The sequence below is a fragment of the Phyllostomus discolor genome, chromosome 8 (assembly GCF_004126475.2).
Source record: "Phyllostomus discolor isolate MPI-MPIP mPhyDis1 chromosome 8, mPhyDis1.pri.v3, whole genome shotgun sequence".
NCBI lineage: Eukaryota > Metazoa > Chordata > Mammalia > Chiroptera > Phyllostomidae > Phyllostomus > Phyllostomus discolor.
In genome coordinates, this window is record NC_040910.2 from 61544161 (window position 1) to 61564710 (window position 20550).

Here is a 20550-nt window from a genome sequence, read left to right on the forward strand (position 1 = left end):
CTGACAGTCAAGTCTCTACATTTCATTACAGTAATCATTTGAAGGAGAAGTCTGTGCCTTCTGTTCTACCCTGCTGCATAAAATTTCCATAAAACTATAGCAAAGGTTCTTTTCCTTTCTTTAAAAAAAATGTTAAGCCTTGGCTGGTGTGGCTTAGTTGGTTGGAGCGTCATCTTGTAAACCAAAGGGTTTGATTCCCTCTCAGGCACATGCCCAGGTTGTGGGTTCAGTTCCTGGTCAGGGCACGTAGGAGAGGCAACCAATCAATCTTTCTCTCTCACATTGATGTTTCTCTCCTTCTCTTTCATCTGCTTCCTCTCTCTCTAAAATCAATCCTCAACTCAGGAGAAAAATAATAATAATAAGATTAAAATTAAATTTAAAAAATGTTAAAGGGAAATGTCTTAGGCCTGGGTATCGTGATTCATATTCTATGTGCAGCAGTTTGGCTCTTGAATATGGTCAATGGTGCCAGGTAGGCAAGTTGAGTAATTCCATAACATGCAAAGACCCTGTATATCTGCAAATGGGCATGGGATTATCAAGCTCTGCAAGAGACTAACCCAAAAATGCACTGGAGTGGAAGTAAGTACAGGCTTTAAATCCTCATTCTGCTCCTTTTTTGCTCATTACCCATACCTGTGTAACAAAAAATCTCCAAACTCAATGTCTTAAAACAAAAATATATTATTACCTCTCAATTTTCTGTGGGCTCACCTGGGTGGTTCTCTGACAGTTGCAGTCTGGAGGTGGCTAGGACTGCAGTCACTGGTGGGTCACCTGGACTGGATGTGCACCATGCTCCTTCCCTTGGCCTGAATCCCAAGGATAAAAAAAAGGAAGACAATGAGACATCAGCCTAAGATGGATTTCAAAAGACTCTTTGACCCTGAGGCTCAGGGTCAGTTGGTTGAACATCGTCCCACAGGGTGAAGGGCCACCAGTTCAATTCCCAGTGGCACATGACTAGGTTTTGGATTTAGTCCCTGGTGGGGGATGTACAAGAGGCAACTGGCGATGTTTCTCCCCCTCACTTTTTCTCTCCCTTCCTTTCTCTCTAAAATTAAATAAATACAATTTAAAAAGCTATTAACTTAAAATAAAGGTTTTTGGAGAATGGAAGGTGGGTGGAAGTAGTACTTGATATTACATGACAAAGGAAACTATAAGCTAAGTGCCTGTAGAGAGGGGAAGCTGATGAGAAACCAGCAATTTTGCTGCAAAATCCTGGTTGCAGGAGCTAACCCACACCGGCTCAGGAGAGCCGATTTATAAAAGTTCAGAAATATTTTTTCTGTGTGGTGCAAATCCTATACAGGCATACCTCAGAAATACTGTGGGTTAGGTTCCAGACCACCACGACAAAGGAGAGCATCACAAAAAAGCGAGTCACAGGAAACTTTTAGTTTTCCAGTGCATATAAAGGTCATGCTTACACTATCCATGGTCTGTTAAGTGTGAAAAAATGTTATGTTTAAAAAACAATGTACATATCTTAATTAAAAAATACTTTATTGCTAAAAAAATGCTAACCTTCATCTGAGCCTTCTGCAAGTCGTAATCCTTTTGTTAATTTTTGCTGGTGGGGTCTTGCCTCATTGTTGATGGCTGCTGACTGGTCAGAGTGGCAGTTGCTGAAGGTTGGAGTGGCTGTGGCAATATCTGAAAATAAGACAACAATGAAGTTTGTGGCATTAATCAACTCTTCCTTTGATAATGATTTTTCTGAAGTATGAGATGCTATTTGATAGCATTTCACCCATAGTAGAACTTCTTTCAAAATTGAAGGTGATTCTCTCAAACCCTGCTGCTGCTAAGTTTATGTATTATAATATTCTAAATCCCTTGTCATTTCAACAATCTTCACAGCATCTTCGACTGGAGTAGATTCCATCTCAAGAAACCACTTTCTTTGCTCATCCATAAGAAGCAACTCCTTATCCATTAAAGTTTATTATAAGATTCCAGCAATTCAGCCACACCTTCAGACTCTACTTCTAATTCTCATTCTTTTGCTATTTCCGTCACATCTGCTATTACTTACTTACTCCACTGAAGTCTTGAATTGCTCAAAGTCATCCATGAGGGGTTTTATCAACTTCTTCCAAACTCCTGTTAATGTTGATATTCTGACCTCTTCCCATGAATCACAAATGTTCTTAATGGCATCTAGAATGGTGAATCCTTTCCAAGGGTTTTTTGTTTATTTTACCCAGATCCCCCACAGAAATTACTCTCTATGGAAGTTGCAGCCTTACAAAATATATTTCTTAAATAATAAGACCTTTTGATTCCCAGTGAGTGTACATGCCTGGGTTGCAGGCCATGACCCCCAGCAACTGCACATTGATGTTTCTCTCTCTCTCTATCTCCCTCCCTTCCCTCTCTAAAAATAAATAAATAAAATCTTTTAAAAATAATAAGACTTGAAATTCAAAATTACTCCTTGACCTCTGGGCTGCAGGACAGATGCTGTGTTAGCAGGCATGAAAACAACACCAACCTCATTGTACACCTACCTTCATCAGAGCTTTTGGGTGACCAGGTGCATTGTCAGTGAGCAGTAATACTTTGAAAGGAGTCTCTTCTTCTGAGCAGTAGATCTCAATAATGGGCTTAAAATATTCTGTAAGCTATGTTGTAAACACATGTACTATCACACATCTTATAGAGCACAGGCAGAGCAGATTTAGTGTAATTCTTAAGGATCCTAGGATGTTTGGAAAGGAAAATGAGCATTGGCTTCAACTAAAAATCACCAGCTGTGTTTGCCCCTAACAAGAGTTGGCCTGTCTGTTGAAGCTTTATAGCCAGGCATTGTGTTTTCTTCTCTGGCTATGAAAGTCCAAGATGGCAGCTTCTTCCAATAAAGGCTTCTTTGTCTATACTGAAAATTTGTTGTTTAGTATAGCTGCCTTCATTAGTGGTCTTAGCTAGATTTTTGGTTAATACGCTGCAGTTCCAACATCAGCACTTGCAGCTTCACCTTGTACTTTTATGTTGTGGAGACTTCTTCTTACCTTAAACCAGCCTCTGCTAGTTTCCAACTTTCCTTCTGCAATTTCCTCACCTCTCTCAGTCTTTATAGAATTGAAGAGAGTTAGAATCTTGTTCTGGATTAGGTGTTGGCTTCAGGGAATGTTGGGGCTGATTTACTTTTCTATCCAGACCATTAAAACTTTCTCCCTATCATCTTAAATAAAGCTGTTTCAATTTCTCATCATTCACGTGTTCCCTGGAGTAGCACTTTTAATTTCCTTCAAGAACTTTTCCTTTGCATTCACAGCTTGTTTAACGGTTTGGCACAAGAGTCCTAGCTTTTGGCCTATCTGGGCTTTCAACATACCTTCCTCACTAGGCTTAATAAGTTTTAGTTTTTGATTTAAAGTTACAGATGTGTGACTCTTTTACTTGAACACTTAGAGGTCATTCTAGGGCTAGTAATTGGTCTAATTTCAATATTGTTGTGTCTCAGGGAATAGGGAGGCCCAAGGAGAAGAAGAGAGATGGGGAATGGCTGGTAGATGGAGCAGTCAGAACACACACATTTATTCATCAAGTTCACTCTTATATGGGCATTGTTTATGGTGCCCAGAACAATTACAATAGTAATATCAAAGATCACAGACCCCCATAAACAAATATAATAATGATTAAAAAGTTTGAATTTGCAAGAATTACCAAAATGTAGCACAGACACGAAGTGAGCAAATGGTGTTAGGAAAATGGCACCAACGGACTTGCTCTATGCAGGGTTGTCATAAAGCTTCAACCTGTAAACAGATAACCCCCCCAATATCTGCAAAGCACAATGAATCTAAGTACAGTAAAATGAGGTATGCCTGAATAATTCTGTGCTACTGCCCACCTTCTTTTCACCAAGATGGGTAATTCTGAGGTCATCCATTTTACAGACACTTCTTGAGTACTGTACTTGTGCCAGGTGCTGTGCTGGGTGCTGGGACACAGTGATAAGCAGAATATACAAAGTGCCTGCTTGCAGGGATTTACAGTCTTTGGGGATATTTATAAAATAATGATCAAAATAAATACATAATGAACAATAATTAGTAATCATAATAAGCTTAATGAAGGACAAGTACATGAAACAGGTTTTTTGGGGTGGGAAGGCTTGAAAATGATGATTCCCCTGAGATGTAGTTTAAGTAGGAGTTAATGAGGGACAGGACTGCAGGAGGAAGTGCGTTCCTGGAGGCAGGAACAGCATATGGAAAGGCTCTGCAGTTCAGAGATGGGGGAACAGGCTGGTAAGAAAGAACAATTAAGTAAGAAGGGAGAGAACATGCAGGCTTCTGTGCCAGTGATAGAAACCCAATCCAGATTGGCTTCAGAAGGTAGAGGAGAAGACTTTATTAGCTCCCATAATTGAGAAGTCGAGAAGCCTACAGACTTCGGATTCAGCTTAAACTCAACGGGCCGTTTAAGTCCCTCACTCTCTTTGCCTTTCTCAACATCTCTCGAGGATCCCCCTCCAGGTATTCCTGGTAAGTGACAAGAGAGAGCCAGCCTCCAGCAGGCAATTGTATATCTCACACCTCATTGGCTCAGCGGCCTATCCTTTCAGCGAATCAGCGAGCTGACAGGGATGAGCTCCTGCTTAGAGCCCGTCATTTCCCAATTCGTGGTTGGAAGGACCGAGCCAACGACCGTAAAAGCAGGGAGGGGGAGCGGATGAGTCCAGGTTTAGATCAGAATGCACAGGAAGAGAAGTAAACCTGATAAACTTACGCTAGGAGAAGATTCAGTTTTGTGAAGCGAATTTATCAAAGGGCTCGTGGGCTTTGCTTTTTGCAGAGGTGTGTCTCTGTAAAGTCTGTCAAAAGAAATGTTTCAAATGACTCTATTTCACGATGTATCGCCTAATTTATAATTCATAAATTGAGATGCTTGTATTTCTCCACTGTAAAATAAAAGATTGGAAAAGTATGAGGACTGTTTGCTTCTAGGTAGCTGCACAACCACCGATGAATTATTTTATGTCTCATCCCTGTGAAAAGTCCGAAACAGAATTGGAAATGCTGTGTGGTATAGGGGTGAGCTTAGTGGAGAAGTTGATGCAGGCAGTCTGGATTGAGATTCTTGTCCGTTTTGTCACTCGGTAAGTTATTTAATGTCAGTATCTCAACTCCCACTATTAAAATGGAGATAATAATACCTAACTCATACTCTTGTTACAGTTTATAGGTGGTAAGCACTTAAGAGGACCTGGCCTGACGTATCGTTACATATGTATATGCTATTATTATGTTATAAATATAATAAAAGAAAAACATACTTAAATTATAAAGAATTCAATGTGTACCAAAACACAATTCATTTATAATATTGAAAAATTAGGGCAACATAGGGCAAATAATAACAACAAAGCATTTACTTTATGCCAGGAACTGCTCAAGCCTTTGCGGATGTTGTTTCACTTAATCCTCACCCAACCCCATGAGATGGGTGGTACTATCACCTCCATTTTTCAGATGAGGCAACTGAGGCTCAGAGAGGTGAAGTGACTTTGCCCAAGGTTACGGGCCAGTGAAGGCTTGAACCCAGACATCTGTAATTCAAACATCATACTCAGTGTTCCTCTAAACCAGCCCACCCCGCTTTCACAGCTGCCGGGGCACTGCAGCATTACCGGGGCGGAGAGGCTTAGCTCCGCCCAGCCGCCAGCTCTCTGGTTGTGCCCTGCCCCACCTCTCTTGCCAGGTGGGTAGGAGCCGCTCCTCCCTCTGTGGGCCACGCCCACAACCCTTAGCCAGACTCAGCTCTTGCCCCCGCCTCCTGCCCCGCCCTCTTCCCCGCCCACCAGGCACGCTGACGGCGCGGACGCTGTGCTTGCGCGTGTGGTCGCCATTTTGCTCATAGAGACGCCGTTTGGAGGCTCGGTCCTTTCTTCCTTCGGCAGGCAGCCGAGGCTGCGGCTAGGCCGGGCCTGGGGTCGGGGCCAGGTAGGCAGGGCGGGGGCCCGCGGCGAGTGGCGGCGCGGGCGTTGCGGGGCGCAGGTGCAAGGGACGGGTGGGTGCGACTGGGAGAATCCGGCTTCGCGCCCCCAGCCGCCCCCTCCTCCTTCCTCTGGTGTTTGGGTCTCAGGGCCCGGGTGTGGCGCGGGGCCGGTGGGACTTCCTTCTCCAGGCATCGTTAGGAGTTCAGCCCTTATTTTGGGACCTGCGTCTAGGCAGCTCGGAAAACAAGCTCAAACCCAGCCATCACCGATCCCCTTTCGGACAGAGCCCCTAATTATAATTTGGCCGTGCTAATCGCGGAGATTTCTTTACTTCGCTCTCAAACGATATTTTTATTCCATTCAGTTCACGCAGCAGCTGCTGAGGACCTTGATGCAATTTTTAGATATTCTACTTTGAAAGGTTTTTCCCCAATATATTAACTTTGGTGGTAAAGATTTTTTTAATGTTGGCGCAGTTGGAGTGTTTAGCTTTTGTAAGGAATAAGGAAATCTGGAATGGGAATTTGGGGGGTGAGGGAGTATGATTTCTAATGTTTAAAAATTTAAATGCACAAATAAAAATAATTTACCCACATGATGAACCCCACAAAATTATCTTTCTTGTCTGTATTACTGCCCTGGATTATACCATTATTACACAGTTTTGATTAGAGGAGACACAATTCTGCTCTTGATTCTCTTTTGCATAGTCCCTGATATTTTTTTAAAAGTATTGATTGTGTACTTAGTTTTACATAATTACCATATAATGGAACCCTTTTTTTATGCCCAGTGTATCTTCTTAAAAAATTTTGCAGTGACCATTTTGGCCATATAGCTTTTGCTTTCTAGGGATAAATTCCCAAATGGAAAGTTCTGAACCAAAGTTATGTGTTCTTTCACAGGTACTTGATAGGAATTGTTTTCCAAACCGGGTATATTTACAATAGGCATTTTTCAAAATCTAGATATTTGTCAGAGACCACTACCTGAAGTGCAGGAGTCAGTGGGGCATCAAATCATTTTTTTTGTGTGTGGTATTGGGAAACAGGCTGTGCAGCCTTCTGTTTATACACAACTGTCTCTACTAGAAGTCAGACTGAATTTGGGATAATGCCTGCTGCTTAGAGACCATTCAGCCTTCAGTAAGTTTCTTCATCTCCAGGCTTCACTTCCCCCATATTTTAAATGGGTCTATTGCTAGTACAATACCTGCTTTATTGAGTTGTAAGAATTCAGAGCACACAAAAAATGGTGTTAGCCATAGAAAACATACTTATGGTGAGAAAAGCAAAGTGCCTGGAATCACAGAGGCATGGAAGATACTCAATTTAGGTCTTACAATTCTCATTTTATTTAATACTGATATAAAAACATCTTATTTGAGGTATTACTAATAAAAGTAATTCTTTGTGTTTTACAATGCCTCTTAATTTGCAAACTGCTTTCAATTCCATTTGTTAATCATTGCAACTCTGAAGTCAAGCTTTATTCAACAGACATTTGTTATTTAACGAACATTTATTGGGTCTCTGCCATGTGCCAGATGCTGTTCTAGGCACTGGATGTACAGCAGAGAATAAAACAAACCCCAAAACTGCTGTTCTGGACCTTAAATTCTGGTGGGGGAAACTGTTTTTACCAAACGTCTATTTCTTGTCAGGAAGGAAAAGGCTGAAGCCTGTAAAGCAAGGTGACCTGCCCAAGGCCTAGTAACTAGTAACCACAGAAGGCACACTCGAGTCCTCACATTCTTAACTCGAGCCATCTTTAGGTAGAAAGTATTTTTACATGTGGGTGCTTTAGAGGGCAAGCAATGAACCAGAAAAGTTGGCATTTGTGCTGCCTGTCACTACTAGAACCAATAAAGAGAGATGAGGATTGAATTCTATGGGCTCTTTTTTTTTTTTTAATGTTTTATTTATTTTTTAGAAACGGATGTGTGGTTACATCTCGAGTGTCCCCTACTGGGGACCTGGCCCGCAACCCAGGCATGTTCCCTGACTGGGAATCATCTGGCGACCCTTTGGTTTGCAGGCCGGTGCTCAATCCACTGAGCCATACCAGTCAGGGTTCTTTATGGGCTCTTTATTCTGAAGACTAGCAGTCTGAGAAGCTGGCAGGTTATGTCCTCCCAAAAGCCATACTCCAAAATGCTATCTTACATCTCATTTCAGCCAACCCTTTTTATAAGGAGAAGAAAAGGGTGGGTAAGCGGTTTGCAATTCAGGAAAAAAGTAGGTAAGGAGTTTGGAATTCAGGGGACAAGTGTAATCAGTTAAAAGCTGCAGTCTAACAATTTTCCTAGCATCCCTTCATCTGCTGACCTGTGATTCTTTTTCTGCAACATGGTCAGCGGACTTTCTGTCCATGGAGCACAGTGGCTCAGATACCATCTTGATCGCTTACAGTCCTGGAGCACAGAGGTTGAATTGGTTGCAGGCTTCTTGAAGTCTGGGCAGGCCTGGTCATACGTTTTAGTTCCTGGAACAACAGCTTTCTACCTGCATTAATCACTAAGCCTGTTAACTATAACTTAAAGCTAAAATTTTTTAGTTCTTAGGTTCCCCCATCATTATCCCAATGTTAGTCTTAACTATCTTCTTAGATCAGTTTCTTGTGGAAGTAATCATTTTGCTGTAGAGCATTTATCTGTGGGGGGCCCCTGCCCGCAGGGCCCCCTGGCTGCCACAGTTGAGAATAAGTCTACCAAGGCATGATCTGCTTGGGGAGGAAAGGTGGCCGATCTCTCAAAGGAGAGGGGCCCAGAACCTTTTCTTCAATGGGCTTTTATTAGGTTTATTTTGCACAGGAATACAGATGAAGCTCACTAATCATTGTCAGGCAGTAAGGATCAAACAATAGATGACATACAAAGAACTACCAGGGCTTATTCTGAGTCAGGGTCTGTTAGCTAAAGGGCTACAAAACTTTGGGAAACAAACTTATTTTCTGCTCGGACCCTTATTAAATTGAGGGCATTCTTAGCAAAGCAGGTTTCACAGGATTTTATATATTCTTAGGCCTGATCACCCGGGGAACCCGCCCTTTCCAGCACAGGGCTGCACCACCCTCTGTCATTGTTTCAGGCTTAAGTCAGGCTGGGGAAGTAAGGCAACCAAGAGATTAGGAGACATCTCACAAACAGAATTAAGGACTCAGGCTTTGTTAAAGCCGAGGGGCAAGGGTCCATCACCCCCTTTTCCTATAGCCCCCCCAAGTCCTTTTCTGGGGTCTCCTGTGATCGCGTCTGTCTTAGATCATCCCTGCCTTGAGGAATCTTTCCCGTCATTGGCTAACCGATCATGCATTGGGGGCCAGGCAGGGTGAAGGAAAAGGGGCAGAGGTGGTATTCCTGCCAGGAAGATAAGCTTTGTTTCCTTAGTGGCTTATGGTCTGAAGGTTGTGCACCCAGCCTTAGCCATGGGGGTGTTAACAGCTTCTGAAACCAGGTAGGGTGGTTCCCAACATGTATCCTAGCATTAGAAAGTCTCTTAGGGGGTTTAGGAATACGCTTAATTGCAGATCCACATAAGGGGACTCATATGCAACAAGCTATGATACTGAAAAACATAAAAAGAAGGAAAACAAATGTCTCTCCAAGACCAGTAATAGTAGTCAGCCAGGAGGTTAGTTCAGACAAATCAGTACCAAAGAATCCCTCTCTTTGTTTTATCTTGGACACCACTTTAATTACTTGCTTTACTTTATGCTATCTTAGCTGTGAATTATCATTCAGATTGAAGCAGCAGAGTCCTTTAAATTCTTCACACCTTTGATTATGTCTTAAAAGGAGGTAGCCCATAGCTTCACCATTTTCTAATATGACTTCTCTAACTTGTAGTTCTTGACTGATGGCTCTAATGGCTTGAGAGGTGGCACTCAAAAGCTTTTACCATCGTGCAAGCTAATCTACTTATTTCTACGTTCAAAGAGGTTACCATGACTGGCATTACAAGTATAGTTGAAGATACATAATCAGGTGAGCTAAAAAGGACTTGTTACACTTAAATCACTGTTGATTAGGCACAAGGGAGACTTCCTGTTGAGAGCCTGGTGGTGTGGGGCTTCTGAGGCATAAACACTGTCAGTCTTCCCAGAGAGCATGGTCCCTGGTACATTTGTTAGAACATAGAAATAAACAGTCCTTCCACATACTGGAAACCACCCTGCTGGCAATTTAACATGATCAAAGGCATGATACATATCAGTGTTGGTGGTGCAATTCATTTCCACATCTGCTGAAAGCATAACAGTTTTTAGCACAGTTGACAAAAGTTGCACACTCCATGTGGGGCTACATTAGTGACTTTTAAGGCAAACGTTTACCTGCCTTTTTGAATTATTACTGTCCCCAGTTATAAATATTGGAGTAGGTTATGGTCTTAGTGAGATGCTGAAACAGTATAGTTTTGAGGCTTTCCAAGGGAATAAAAATACCTACAAGATGTGAAGTGAAAGTCTGTTCAACACAGGTTTCTCCTATAACACAAAAATCAAAGATATTTAGAATATTGCTAAATATACCCAAATCTTTTCCTCTTGTTTGAAAGGAATAAATTCTCCATAACATGGGGTTAAACAAAAAGACTAAGTCATTGTTTTTGAAAGATGACTTTCAGGTCTTGTAGTTACTCTGGTGCTTTCTTTAATCTGGTGTGATGAATCCAGGTTTTATTCCTGCAAGTGTCATTGAGATGGGAGGTCGGGTAGTACATCCCAATGTCCAGTCCACTTTCTAGTTGGCTCTTTGGGGGACCCTGTCCAGGTATAGAGTAGCACCTTATTTCCAAGGCTCAAAGGAATGTATTGAGCCTGTGGGGGAGAGATCTCCAATACAGATAAGGTCATGAATCACAGCTAAAGTCTGACTTAAACCTCGTGTATAGTGCTTTACCTTCAGTTCTTGACCTACACACATATCTCCCACCCTAATCATAGCCCGGAAAGGTCGCCCATACAGAATTTCACGAGGACTCAATTCCATTTTGAGGAGCCACCCTTATCCTGAGCAGGGCAATAAGTAAAACTTGATCCCAATGGAGATGAGTTTCTTGACACAGTTTGGCTACATTTTTCTTCAGGGTGTGATTCATCTTTACCTTCCCAGAAGCCTGAGGTCTCCATTCCATGTGGAGTCTCCCCTTGATTTCTAAAAATTTACTAATGTTCTGTGTGATTTCTGAAACAAAAGCAACTCCACTATCGCTCTGGATGTTGCTGGGGTAAGCCAAAGTGAGGAATTATTTCCCTCAGGAAGGCTTTCACTGCCTCTGAGGAATTTTCAGTTCTAGTAGGATAAGCCTGTGCCCACCCTGAAAATGTATCAAGAAAGATTAACAGATGTTTCCATCCTCAGGCCCTTGGTGTCTGAGTAAAGTCTATTTGCCAGTCCTTAAACGGGCACTGTCCTTGGTATTGCTTCCCCTCTTCTTTCTGATGGGGATCTGTCTTAGGATCGTTCTTCTGGCACACAGAGCTCTGGGAATTCCAGAACCTGTGAGCCATGGTTTAATGTAGGTGGTTCAAAACCCCAGCTCTCAGCTTTCCCTAAGTCTGCAGTGGAATATTCAGGGTTGAATTGTGACAAGTCTAGAACAGATACCAAAGGCATAGAAACGTCCCTTTAGCAGCCTCTTTCGTTGTTTAATTAGCCAGATCGTTTCCTCCAGCCACTTAGGTGTCCTCTTTCTGATGCCCCAGGCAGTGCATAACTGCCACCTATAAAGGTACCTGAGCAGCCTCTAATAATTAAAATTTCTGTTACATGTTTAATTTCCTTGTTATTGGAAGTTCATAGTCCTCTTTCCTTCCAGATACACATTCACTGTCTTTTAAATCAATTCTGCTAGAATAAGCATCATCAATGATTTCAGTGCAGCCATGCATTAGCACAACTGAGTCAGGCTGCGGGAGAAGGGAGGCAGGCAGTAACTCACTTCTAGTTTTGAATTGCTTGGTACCTGCCCATTCTTCCAGTAGTGAGCCACAAATTTCCTTCTGCTCCAGCAGGCCCGGCACTTGGTGGGGTGCATAAATAGTGATAGGCTGTTGCAAGGAAAACTTTTCAGCTTGCTGTAAAAGCTCACAGGTGGCTGCCACAGCTCTCTAACAGGCTGGCTACCCCTGGACAGTGTGTTCTAGTTTCTTTGACAAGTCCAGTAAGACTCCTTTTGCCAATGTCAAGCACGAACCCAAGATACCTTATTGCTTGTTGACGATTCTGGGCCTTCTGTGCTGATACTTTATAGCCACAAATGGTTCATGCATGTTTGTATTAGAGTTCCTCCTTCTAGTTTTAGATTTTTCAAGTACTGGCTCATGATCTCCCCCAAATCACTGGGGAGTTCTTGAAACCTTGTGGCAAGACTGTCCAGCAGTACTGAGTCTTGACCCGAGACTCCGGGTCCTGCCATTTAAAAGCAAGCAATAGCTGAGAGTCTTGGTCAACCGGAATACAAAAGAAAGCATCTGTCCAGTCCAATACTGAATACCAGAGGCTATGCCCAGGTATACCGCTCTGTATGATGCCATTTATGGCCCTTAAATCTTGTACAGGGAGCAGCAATGCCAAATGAGTCTGTATTCCTGACATTTTTGAATTATTGGGCACATTCCTTCTAGGGGCCCCTGCTCCTGGTTTGAGGTCAGCTTTTACAGGGGAGGCTTGCTTAGCCCTCCCCAGCCTTCCAGCAGTCCACACAATGGGGTTTACCTGATTCTCAATTTCTTCTAGCCAGAGTTGCTTTCCTCCTCCTTCCTGTGGTTACATAAGGAACTGCTGGGCATGCTCTGGAGGGACCTTAGGTGGAGCTGTTGTTATTCTGGAAAGAAAGTGATTTGAGCACAGAGTTTTGATAACAAATCTCTTTCTGGAAGAGGAAAACTGTATCTCCCACAGCACATTCTAATGGCCTCAAGAGAAATTGGTGTTCAGCCCTGGCTGGTGTGGCTCAGTGGATTGAGTGCTGGCCTACAAAGGGTCACTGGTTCAATTCCCCATCAGGGCACATGCCTGGGTTGCAGGGCAGGTCCCTGGTAGGGGGCACACGAGAGGCAGTCACACATGGATATTTCTCTCCCTCTCTATCTCCCTCTCTTCCCCTCTCTAAAAATAAATAAAATTAAATCTTACAAAGAAAAAAAAATGCATTCAGGGCTTCCAGAGATCCCAGTTACAGTTTAGTGAGAAATCTATTGACTACAGAATATGTTGTTTTGGTATCAATGAAGGTCTGCTATTTGTTCCCCCCACCATTAGTTTTTCAAGTTCTCAGACTCTGACCTCCTCTTCCCTCACTTGGGACTCTCATTTTTCCAGTGTCCTTGTCCCTTGCAGTATGATTGCCCTGCCCTGGTAGGGGCTTGTCCTGCACTGAATTTGGTTCCCTGACAGGTTTGGGACAGAGAGATCAGTTCCAGCTCACCTCCTCTGGCTCCGTCAGCTGAGTAAGGAGGAAGATCCCCCCAGGGCTGGAGGGACAGTGGGGCCCCTGACCATACTTGCAGCAGCCAAATGTCCTGATCTCCCTGGTCCCTCTTCTGAGCTTCTGCTATCTACCACAGGCAAAGTCCCTTTTCTCTGGACTTTCATTAATCTATTTCCTTTTAATCCTGCATCTTTATTATATAAAGTTATCAAGGCCTGAACATTATGTACTTCATTTTATTTCACTGCTCTTTGACAAAACAACTCTTACTGCAGTATAGTATAATTTAAAGGCCTGTTCAATGACCAGCATGCTCCTGAGCTTAGAGGTTACAAAACAAAATCATTTTCTTTTTAGTCATAGGTTTATAGGCATGGGTCAACTGTTCAGCATAAATTTGTCCCAAAGGGCTGTTTTCCCAGATTGGAGGTTCTCCTGGACCCCATTCTACCACACAGAGCTCTGTAATATCACATAAACCAGAAGGCACCTTAATTCATGATGACTTCTAAATTGTTATCTGGGACTGTAATCCTGAACCAGAAAGCAGTGATTCAATTTGACAGTGAAGGTGTTGGAGAGTGCGAACAGTCGGAGAAGTAGAGTCCCTTAGAGAAATCACTTAGCAGCTGCTAGGGAGTCTCTCAGGTCTGCACCCTGGGACCCCCAGTCTGAGCAGTCAGCGAGACTCCCTAGCAAATACCCAGATTTATCAGAGTCCTGAAGTTGTCCTGAAAGGAGTTGACAGAATATGAAACTGGGAAAGTCAGTGTTCGTGCTACCTGTCACTATCAGAACCAATAAGGAGAGTCAAAGATTGAATCTTTATGGGCCCTTGAGTCAGATGGCTTTTGTTCAGTGAAGACATATTGGTGGGTTATGCAACCTAAAAAACTGTTTCATTCAAGCTGACCCTTTTTATAAAAAGGAAAGGGTGGGTAAGGATTTTGGAATTCAGGGGAAAAAGTTAATCAGATAAAAGCTGCAGTCTGATGATTTTCCTCACATCCCTTTGTCTGCTGGCGTGTGATTCTTTTTTGGGGGGGGATTACTTTTTTATTTATTTTTAAAAAATATATGTCTTTGATTATGCTATTACAGTTGTCCCATTTCCCCCCTTTCATTCCTCTCCACCCTGCACACACCCTCCCACCCACATTCCCCTCCCTTTAGTTCATGTCCATGTGTCATTAGTTCTTTAGCTTCTACATTTCCCATACTATTCTTGCCCTCCCCCTGTCTATTTTCTACCTACCATCTATGCTACTTATTCTCTGTATCTTTTTCTTCTCTTTCCCCCTCCCACTCCCCTGTTGCTAACCCTCCATGTGATCTCCATTTCTGTGGTTCTGTCCTTGTTCTAGTTGTTTGCTTAGTTTGTTTTTCTTTTTGTTTTAGGCCTGGTTGTTAGTAATTGTGAGTTTGCTCTCATTTTACTATACACATTTATCTTCTTTTTTAGATAAGTCCCTTTAACATTTCATAAAATAAGGGCTTGATGATGATGAACTCTTTTAACTTGACCTTATCTGAGAAGCACTTTATCTGCCCTTCCATTCTAAATGAGAGCTTTGCTAGATAGAGCAATCTGGGATGTAGGTCCTTGCCTTTCATGACTTGGAATACTTCTTTCCAGCCCCTTCCAGCCTGCAAGTTTTCTTTTGAGAAATCAGCTGACAGTCTGATGGGAACTCCTTTGTAGGTTACTGCCTCCTTATCTCTTGCTGCTTCTAGGATTCTCTCCTTCATTTTAATCTTGGGTAATGTAATTATGATGTGCTTTGGTGTGTTCCTCCTTGGGTCTAACTTCTTTGGGACTCTCTGAGCTTCCTGGATTTCCTGGAAGTCTATTTCCTTTGCCAGATTGGGGAAGTTCTGCTTTATTATTTGTTCAAATAACTTTTCCAATTGTTGCTCTTCCTCTTCTCCTTCTACTACCCCTATAATTCGGATGTTGGAATATTTAAAGATGCCCTGGAGGCTCCTAAGTCTCATTTTTTTGAATTCTTGTTTCTTGATTCTTTCCTGTTTGGTTGTTTGTTTCTTCTTTCTGGTCCACTCCATTGATTTGAGTCCCAGTTTTCTTCCCATCACTGTTGGTCTCCTGTGCATTTTCCTTCATTTCACTTAGCACAGCCTTCATTTTTTCATCTAATTTGCGGCCAAATTCAACCAATTCTGGGAGCATCCTGATCACCAGTGCTTTGAACTGTGCATCTGATAGGTTGGCTATCTCTTTGTTGCTTAGTTGTATTTGCTGTGGAGCTTTGATCTGTTCTTCTATTTGGGCCTTTTTTTTTTTTTGTCTTGTCCCACCTGTTACACATGAGGGGTGGAGACTTAGGTGTTCACCAGGGCAGAGCAACCCAGTTGCTGGGTTGTGATGCTGTATGTGGGGGCAGGGTCCAAGAGGGAAGAGTGGTGCTTGCTCCTCTCTCTGTCAGCTTTCAGTCCCTTCCACCACTTCCCCCAAGCAAACTGGGCCCTTCTGGTGCTGATTCCCGTGTGGGTGGGCTTGTGTATGTACCCGGATCCTGTGGGTCTCTCCAACGAACTCTCCTGTGAGTCTGGGAGTCTCTCCCTGTGCCTCAGTCCCCACAGGTGTTTTCAATTGGTGTTTTGAGGCTTTATTTCCCAGCGCTGGGACCCTGGGTTGTGCGGCCTGTCCTGCTCCCCACTTTCGCCAGGTTTATCTGCGCGTGAATGTGGGACTGCCTGGTCAGCCAGCCACCTTGCTTGCAGTGCAAGAGGTTTTTCACTGTGGTTTTATTCATAGGACTTAACTGATTCAAAGAGGAGTATGATTAGCTTTTTCAGAGGTGTTGACATTTTTTTGTGTTTTTATGTGTTTTATGAATCTCACATTCTAAAGTAAATTTAGGCTCTGGCCATTTGGCCTAGTTGGTTAGAGTTTTGTCCCAATACATCAAGGTTGTGGGTTCCATCCCTGGTCAGGGTACAGGGTACGAGAATCAATCCGTGCATGCATAAATGGGTGGAACGGCAAATTGATGTTTCTGTCTCTCCCCCTTTCTCTCTCTAAAAAAATCAGTAAATAAAAAAAAGTTTAAATTTAGAAAAATGAAAAATAACTCTGAGAAGAAAAATGGGAGTGTTCTCTTGTGTGTATGATTCTTTTTTAAAAATCGAAGCTTCATTTGAAGCTTTAAATCAAAAGCTTTTCTGGCTTTAATTGGCTTTTCTTTCTCTTGTCAAATGGGGGTGGTATTTTCTTGTACATTTTCTAAGGGTTCCAATCTGTTCATGAAATCCTCACACCGGGGAAGGTGTGGGGCAGGTTCCTCAATAGACCCATTGGGAGAAGTCTTTATCGGGGAGGAAGCAGCTACTCAGCTGCCTACATCTTTCCCTTCTGTTTCATGGCATTTCATGTGATGGTGAGCCCAGCAATTAGCGAAAAGAAGCTCTGGAAGCTCACTCAGTCATCTCGGCATTGGTCCAGGTCTTTCATTATTTTGTCTACAGCCAGCAGCTCTTTTTGATTTTCCAGAAATCAAGAGAACTCCTTTTCCATGAGCATTCTCAGGTCCTTTGTTAAGCAGCCTCTATCCCCAGCAAACCTGTGAAATGTGAACGTCGTCATTTCCATGGCGTGTTCCATTTGAGATGGCATTTTGGTGAGGTCTTGGCCTGAGGTGTATGACAGGTTTGCTAGGCTGGCTGGGACATGTGGCCAGTGACCCGAGTGCTGCTTGCTGGGCGCCTTAGTAGGTGGGAGTGGGGGGAGGCAGGAGGAGCCTGGTAGGGTAAAATTTCATTTTTTAATTACAGTTGACTTATAATCTTATATTATTTTAAGGTGTGTGTTATAGTAATTAGACATTTATACATCTTACATAGTGATCTTCCCCATAAGTCTACTATCCATCTGACACCGTACATAGTTATACTAATATTATTGGCTGTATTTCTTATGTTGTACTTTACATCCCTGTGACTGTTTGAATAACTGGCAATTTGTACATCTTAATCCCTTTCACCTTTTCCACCCTTCCCGTTAACCCCTTCCCATCTGGCATCCATCAATTTGTTCTTCATGTCTATGAGTTTGTTTATTTTGTTCTTTAGATTCCACATGTAAGTGAAATCTTATGGTGTTTGTCTTTCTCTCTGACTTTTTAAATTTTTCAAGCAACCTACATACTGTTTTCCCTAGTCTGTTTCCCAATTTACAGTCCCACCAACAGTGCTCAAAGTTTCCTTTTTCTCCACATCCTGGTCAACACTTGTTTATTGATTTATTGTTGATAGCCATTCTGACAAGTGTGAGATGATGTCTCATTTTGGCTTTAATTTGCATTTCTCTGATGGTTAGAGATGTTCAACATCTTTTCGTATTGGCCATGTGTATGTTGTCTTTGGAGAAATACCTACTCAAGTCCTTTGCTCATTTTTTAAATTGGATGTTTTTTGGTGTTAAGTTGTACATGTTCCATATTTGTATATTAACTCCTTATTGGATGTAAATATCTTCTCCCATTCAAGTAGGTTGTCTTTGTGGTATTGATGGTTTTTAGTTCAAAAACTGTGCGATAGTCCCATTTGTATTTTCTTTTTTTTTAAAAGAGTCTATTAACTTTTAGGGGGAGAGAAACATCAATGTGTGGTTGCCTGTTGAGCACCCCCTGCTGTGGACCTGGCTCGAAACCCAGACACGTGCCCAGACTAGGAATGTAACTGGTGACCCTTTGGTTCTCAGGCGGCACTTAATCCACTGAGTCACATAAGCCAGGGCCCAGTTGTATTTCTTTTATTTTCCTTGCCTAGGAGATATGTCCAAAAAAATATTGCTAAGACTGATGTCAGAGGGTTTACTGCCTATGTTTGTTTCTAGGAATTTTATGGTTTCAGGTCTTAAATTTAAGTCCTTTAATCCATTTTGAGTTTATTTTTGTATATGGTGTAAGAAAGTGGCCTAATTTAATGTTTTTTGTATGTGACTCCAGTTTTCCCAAAACCATTTATTGAATAGACTGTCTTTACCTCACTGTATGTTTGTGCCTTCTTTATCATAGATTAGTTGACCATATAGGAATGGGTTTCATTTCTGGGCTATAGATTCATATGTGCCTGTTTTTATGCCAGTACCATGCTGTTTGATGACTCTAGCCGTGTAGTATAGTTTGATGTCAAGGAGTGTGATATCTCCAACTTTGTTCTTCTTTCTCAATATTGCTATGGCTATTTGGAGTCTTTTGTGGTCCGTATAAATTTTAGGATTATTTATTCTAGTTCTGTGAGAAATGCCATTGGTGTTTTGAAAAGGATTGCATTGGATCCTATTGCTTTGGGTAGTGATATTAATTCTTCATACCTATGAGCATGGTATATTCATTTCATTTATTTGTATCTACTTCAGTGTCTCACAGTTTTCCAAGTCCAAATCTTTTACCTACTTGGTTAAATTTATTTCCAGGTATTTTATTATTTTTTGATGTAACTGCAAATGGGGTTGTTCTCTTAATTTCTCTTTCTGATGATTCATTGTTGGTGTATAAAAATGCAACTGAGTTCTCAATATTAATTTTGTGTTCTACTTTATTGAACTTATTAGTTCTAATAGTTTTTTGGTGGAATACGTAGGGTTCTTTCTATAGTGTTATATTATCTGCAAATAGTGACAGTTTTACTTCTTTCTAGTGTAGAAGCCTTTTATTTCTTTTTGTCTATTTGCCATAGCTAGGATTTCAATACCATGTTGAATAAAAAAGTGTCTTGGTGCTGATAAAGTAAAAGCTTTCAGCTTTGCTGTGGGTTTGTCTATATTGCTTTTGTTAGGTTAAGCTATGTTCTCTCTACCCCTACTCTGCTGAGAGTTTTGATCATAAATGGATGTTGGATTTTGTCAAATGCCTTTTCTGCATCTATTGATACATTCATATGATTTTTATCCATCATTTTGTTTATGTGGTGTATCATATTAACTGATTTGTGGATGTCGAACCATTCTTGCATTCTGGGAATAAATCTCACTTTTCATGGTGATGATCTTTTTAATGTATTGCTGAATTTGTTTGCTAATATTTCATTGAGGATTTTTGTGTCTCTGTTCATCAGAGATTTTGGCCTATAATGTTCTCTGTAATGTCTTTGCCTGGTTTTGGTTTCAGGGTAATGCTCGTTACGTAAAATGAGTTTCAGAGCCTTCTCTCCTCTTAATTTTTTTGAAAAGTTTGAGGAGGATAGGTATTACTTCTTTGAATGTTTGGTAAAATTCACCTGTGAAGCCTTTGGTTCAGGGCTTTTGTTTGTTGGGGTTTTTGTTCGTTTTGTTTTGTTTTTCCATTTATTCAGGGAATACTTACTCAACCCATCAGAGAATGGACATCTTGGGTCTGTAACAAGCATCATGTTTTAAAGTATAGGCCAGTAATTGTTTACTAATGAAGGGGGGACACAGAAACCCCAGAATTCTCTTCTGGAGGCAGGCCCTTGTAGCACAGGCTTCCCCCACTAGCTGAGTGTTATAGGAACCAGTCTGTATCAGTGTACCAGCTGGTGTTGTTGGAGAGGCTGCATTTGGCTCCAGTAAATTTTTTTTGAAGACTGTTTCAGTGCATGTGTAGTTGAGGCTGCATTCCAGGTGAAGACTGGCCACAGCTTGTGCTAGGCTTGGGGTCACTTGATGGGAGTTACAGTGAAAGTTGAGACCTGTTGCTGCTTGTGTGGGCTTTGGGGCCACTTAAGCAAGTACTGCAAGACATGCGAAGGTTTGCTGTTGCTTCTTTGAAGTTTGTGGATCTTTCAAAGATTTGGGGAGGGTCCACAGTGAGGGCTGAGCCAGCCACTTGTGTGGAGGAGCTGCTGGAAGAGACTGGGGCTGGGCTAGCGATTTGGATGGGGCGGGGTCTCAGGGAATCACTTGGGGTGGGGAATGGTGTTAGCCTGGTTAATGGAGAGCACTGACTTGGTGCCAGCCTGCACCTACTGGCTCAGTTGGGGGAGAAGTCAACAAAGAAACAAGGGTGCTTGCCAGTACTTCCGTCCCTGCTGCCTCGACCCCTGTGCCTCCAGCACCCACCTTGATGTTAATTAATTTAGTCCCTTAATCAATTTAGCCCTTCTCCATATATGTTCCTGGAGCTTTTCAAGCTGCTCCCCTTGCGCTGAAGCTTAGAGTGGGTTTGTAAGCAAGTGAGT

General features: G+C 42.2%; 1 protein-coding gene and 1 long non-coding RNA gene across 3 annotated transcripts in view; one reads left to right on the forward strand and one right to left on the reverse strand.

Moving 5' to 3' along the window:
- Positions 1-672: 672 nt before the first annotated feature.
- LOC118502069 lies at positions 673-1658 on the reverse strand. Its single transcript, XR_004904746.1, has 2 exons — positions 1534-1658; positions 673-815 (listed from the first exon to the last, which is right to left on the reverse strand). It is a non-coding gene; the product is annotated as an uncharacterized LOC118502069 (long non-coding RNA).
- A 4158-nt stretch (positions 1659-5816) lies between these two features.
- The window catches only part of PRPSAP2 (phosphoribosyl pyrophosphate synthetase associated protein 2), a 66480-nt gene continuing 51746 nt past the window's right edge, over positions 5817-20550 (forward strand). The window contains exon 1 of one of the 2 annotated variants that reach the window (XM_028534360.2): positions 5817-5963. The gene's annotated coding sequence lies outside the window, so the exon portion shown is untranslated. The remainder of the gene's footprint in view (positions 5964-20550) is intronic. The other variant, XM_028534362.2, reaches the window with a different exon arrangement.